The sequence below is a fragment of the Panthera uncia genome, chromosome D1 (assembly GCF_023721935.1).
Source record: "Panthera uncia isolate 11264 chromosome D1, Puncia_PCG_1.0, whole genome shotgun sequence".
Classification (NCBI taxonomy): Eukaryota; Metazoa; Chordata; class Mammalia; order Carnivora; family Felidae; genus Panthera; species Panthera uncia.
In genome coordinates, this window is record NC_064808.1 from 19,769,253 (window position 1) to 19,774,678 (window position 5,426).

At 36.0% G+C, this 5,426-nt stretch overlaps 1 non-coding gene across 1 annotated transcript; it reads left to right on the forward strand.

Moving 5' to 3' along the window:
- Window positions 1-3,025: 3,025 nt before the first annotated feature.
- On the forward strand, window positions 3,026-3,132 carry LOC125918006 (U6 spliceosomal RNA). Its single transcript, XR_007456350.1, has one exon. It is a non-coding gene; the product is annotated as a U6 spliceosomal RNA (small nuclear RNA).
- The last annotated feature ends 2,294 nt before the right edge of the window (window positions 3,133-5,426 follow it).

Consider the following 5,426-nt stretch of genomic DNA (forward strand, 5'->3'; position numbering starts at 1 on the left):
GCACAGAGCCCGACGCGGGGCTCAAACCCACCAACCATGAGATCATGAGCTGAGCTGAATTTAGACGCTCACTGACTGAGCCACACAGGTGCCCCTGAATCACAACAAATATTTTGTGTTCTGTCTTGTTCCATCTCACGTTGCATGACCTGTGTTAGACACCAAAATATCAGGGTGGATCATACATGTTCTCCAATGTCATTGAGATTTATAACTTTATTTTGAATGGTCATAAAATGTACATAAAATATCATAGTCTCGGGGCGCCTGGGTGGCGCAGTCGGTTAAGCGTCCGACTTCAGCCAGGTCACGATCTCGCGGTCCGTGAGTTCGAGCCCCGCGTCGGGCTCTGGGCTGATGGCTCGGAGCCTGGAGCCTGTTTCTGGTTCTGTGTCTCCCTCTCTCTCTGCCCCTCCCCCGTTCATGCTCTGTCTCTCTCTGTCCCAAAAATAAATAAAAAAAAAAAAATATCATAGTCTCACTAAAAGTTTTAACAGTACCCCTATTTTTTGGATATTTATCTTTGCTCCAATTTTCTACTATTTTAGATAATGCCACAAATGCTTTCTTTCCCCCACCCCCCTTCAAATTAGTTCTTGACAAATCACAGGATGAAAGAGTGTGGTTCTTTCATGGCCTTGAATATCTATGAATCATGTCAGTTTGCAATGTTGACAGCCAAGTCCAAGTGTACTCCAAGCAGATAGATATTATATTTTTAATGCATTTGTTATTGTAATCACTGAAACTGTAGGGCTAATTTAGTGTTGTAAGAGGGATTGTTATAGTCAGACCTTAGCCTACTTAGAATTGCTAAGAATTATATTCCTTTAGTCATTGCTACATTAATGATTAAAAACATTTTTAACTTCATAGACTATGCATTATGATTCAATTACCCTTATCCTTGTTAATTCTGTTCCTCTGCTATAATAGTTATATTGGGATATATTATGAAACTTGTAGAACCATAAATAGTCATGGATCATATTGTATTCTGAAGAGTGAGTTCTGTTAGAACATAAATCCAAACAAAAAGTGAAACAAGCACATTGTAACAATAAGGAAAGGGGACAATATTATATAATAATTTTTTTCCTCTGAAAATCCTTCTACTTTTAACATTCTTAGAAATGAAAATATATAATGTTTTAATGATCCGATGGAAATACATCTTTAAGATAAATCATTTTGCCATTCGTTTACTCCTAAACAATCATTGTTTTCCTAGAAAATACATCTAGTGTAGAGATGAATGAAATTACAGGTCAGAGTTGGCCAATCTCAAATCACAGGCAGAGTGAGCCATTGAGAAACCCAAGCCTCACCTCTTTTTTTTTTTTTTTTTTTTTGGTGTGTGTGAAGTTGTTTTTTCTCAGGCTCTGTGACCTGGTTTCTTGAGACCAGGCCCTTTGTTTTTTTCTTCAAGTGATTTTTGTTTTTGAGGCTTAAATATTGGACCAGAGCCTGGAAAATGTGGGTGTGACCAGTACATTCTCTCTTTAGAGAAAAATTAGTAGTTTACTTCAGTATAATATGAGCACTAAGAATAACTCCAAATAGAGTATTCAAGTTGGCCTGGGTTTAGTCTTTTACTCCACCTTGAAGGTTTTGAAAATTGAATATCTGTGTCCCTATTCTATTCAGGGAGGACATCTCGCTATAATAGTGAAGACACTAAGTTTAACTGGCTCTCATTTTACAAGGCCCAAAATGTGTGTGTGTGTGCACATGCATGTGTGTGTTCATGTGTTTGTATGTTTAATAACATTAGTGAAGTTTTCAAATTATAAATTACTATGTGCTTATTATAAAAATGTAATATTAAACTGTACAGAGAATAAAGTGGAAGTTTTCTGGTCCTTTGCTTCGCACCACAGTTAATCAACATTAATAATTCTATGTACATTGTTCTAAAGATGTACTATGTGTATATGTCAACACAACTTTGGTGTATCATACAGTCATGTGCTTTTCTTCCATTCAGTAATATTCCATAGAACATCATTAGTACCTCATTATAATAATACAAAGTCATAGCATATCATATTGAAAGCATAGGTAAGTATAAGAAAAAAAAGTACCTGTTTTTACATTACCATAATTTTATTCATTTATATAATTTTAATAACTTTGGGATCATACCATATATATTGTGTTATAATATGATTTTTTTCTCAGTGTATTTTGAACATTTATCACAGGTGTAAATGTTCCTCTATGATGTGAAATATTCTGCTTATTTTAAAGTTATACCTGAATTTATTTAGCTCATCTTCTGTTGTTGGATATTGTTTGTTTTCACTATTTTTTTAAAATAATGTAAGAAATGCTTGCACAAAAAGCTTTATGCATTTGTTTATTGATTTCAAGTTTTCCTAAAATCGAAATTGCTAACTCAGAGCATTTGAAACCTGTTGAAATATTACTAAATGGTACAAAGGATCAGTTGAGATGGCATGTAAACCATGGGATCAGGTGTAATGTTACTGAACCACCAACTGAAGATAAAATGGTTACAATCAACGTAACTCTGGTTAACCACTTGTCAAAATGATTGGTTAAGTTTCTAATGAAATGATATTAAGTATAAAATATACTAAAATATTACATTGTTTATAAAATATTATTTATTTAAAAATATTTATGCCACCTTCTGTGTCATTCTGTGTATCCCCAGGATAGACTAGAGTATGCTATAATAACCTGCACGTCTCAATGACTTAAAAAACAAAGTATCATTTTATTTTGTTTATGTTACCTTTTGCTTTGGTGTTTGTGGTACTCCTCTTCTTTATTTTCACTCCAGGCTGTAGAAGCCATTTTTGTTTGGCTATGACAGGTCTTGTGGCACAGGGAAAAGAGGTGGTGGAACCATAAATACTCTTGAACTTGTGTTCAGAAGAGACACACACTAGTTCTTCCCAACCCATCAGCCAAAGTGAATCAAATTGCCATTCCTCATATCAGAGGGTGGAAAAATAAAATTATTTCACTGTGAGAGGCAATATAAGCTACATGGTGAGTGCTCGCTTCGGCAGCACATATACTAAAATTGGAACGATACAGAGAAGATTAACATGGCCCCTGTACAAGGATGACATGCAAATTCGTGAAGCGTTCCATATTTTTGAGACTCTTAAAAACTGAGAACAAACTGAGGGTTGATTGGGGGTGGGAGGAAGGGGAGGGTGTGTGATGGGTATTGAAGAGGGCATCTTTTGGGATGAGCATTGGGTGTTGTATGGAAACCAGTTTGACAATAAATTTCATATACTAAAAAAAAATAAGCTACATGGTGAAACACACTATGAACATGGCAGAAATGTTCAATTTTCTCCCATGGAGTAGGAACAAATATTCTGAATCAGAATAGAATCTACCACATCCTGGTTCTGGAAGGGGTCCAAAATTGGGAAGGGACTTTGACCTGTTCCAATGCTATATTGCCATGCTAGTGCAAGCCTCCATTTGTTCCAAAGCCTAACAAGCCTTTGTTGTAGAGGTAATATATGAATGAATGATTTCATATGAAGAAATCTCTAAGTGTTCAGTATTGAAAGCATGCAACCTTTGTCTTAACCACACGTGTTTTTATAAATTATAACCCCCCCCCCCGCGTCTTTTTTTCCTGATTGCTACTGTATAAGAAAGCAATCACATTGTAAGAAAGGTTAGCAGGGTAACTCTACTCAAATTAAGGTCTGTACAAAGTCCTGTGTCTATGGTCTGTGTGTGTGTGTGTGTGTGTGTGTGTGTGTGTGTGTGTGTCTAGAAGTGCTCTTTGCAGTTTGGGGAAGAGGGAGACCTCTTATAGACCTCTGAAATTTTTTATGATGAAAATTCTTCCAGTATTTGTGTTGATTACAAAACCATCTCTTTCTACAAAATCTATTTTCTCTATGTTTCCTTTCTCATTATTAAGAGCAGTTCCAAATAAAACTGTAATCTCTGGCAAAATGTTACAACACTAAATTTTGCAGTTTAAATGTTTCATAGTGTATCAAGAGATTGAATATGACCCAATAATAAATGGACAGAAGAGCTGAGATTCCTGGCATATCTTCAGACACAAAATGGCTTTGTGCCATGAGAACAAAAGTAGAATATCTAGTCATTTGTATATATGGCATGATTGCTGACTCTTAGGTTTTATTTATCACCTTTGTGTGCCTCATATAAAATAGTAATCTATCCAATTCTTGTATCTGAAGTCATTTGTACCTCACATCGTAATCCTCTTTCCTTCCTAGGTGGTACATCTTATTTCGTGACTCACATTGTGTGGCATGAATACTGGAAAATCTAAAAGACTTTAAATCATGTTTTTAATATGCTTGTACCTTGCTATTGCTACCCATAGAAATTTCCTTTTCTCTTGCACATGGACATGTTTTCATGGAGGTAAATTTATTTTGATTTTAGCTTCATTTCACACATAGTATTGTCGATTACTTTGTTTTCTGCTTGCCAGGTTTTTGCAAAGTTGACATTAAAGGTCTTCCATATCACTTGTCAGGTAAGATAGCAGATACTTTGTTGCTTGGTAGTGCTGGCCCCTATTCTTCTCAGGGTGCAGGGCAAACTAAATTCAGAAACTTCAGTGGCAGAGTCTCCCCATCGTCTAGGTCTGAGGATATTGATGATGCTTCTTTTTTTATTGAATTATACTAAGGCCTTTGTACATTTTAAGCTCTCTCCATGCACTGAGCTCTAAGGTCATGGAAGGGTGAAGATAGCTACAGTAATATAGTTGCCTCCCGGGAGAGAAGCTAATGGGGTAGAAAGAAGGGAGAAAGGAAAGATGTCTCATTAAGCTTGTTCTGCAGGCTAATGTAGACATCTCTAATAGAAACTTCATTGCTGGTGTTAGAATGTGTTTCAGTGGTTTTCAAGTTCCCTGGCCAGGAATATGAATAAACTTGTAACATATGTTCAGTGGTTTCCCTCCATATGAGTAGTATATATTCAGGAACAAGCACAGTGATGTTCAGTGCTCCCCAGGAAGAATGGAAGCCTTTTGTATATGTCCAGGATGGAGAGCCCTTAGATCATTCTCTCTACATGTCATTTATTCACTGCTATGTCAGGAACTTGCTTGACTTACTGCTTATTTCTCTTTGACTTCTCAAAGTGATTATTTTGTAACTGCCAGTACCACAAATTTGTACCGAAGGGCTAAGAATGGCTATAGTTTTCTCCATTTCCAGCTTTTTAACCATTACTCTTCCATCAGTGCATTAGAAATAAAATTCCTTTGAAGCTCATATTATATTAAGTTAATCTCTTTTTCCTCATGTAGGAAATCTTGTTTATTTATTGGCTTCTTTACTGAAGTTTGGTATGAGGCCCATTGTCTCTCTCTGTACCCAGATACCATTCACCATTCTGATCAAACTCACAGAATGTTCACGAAACACACAACA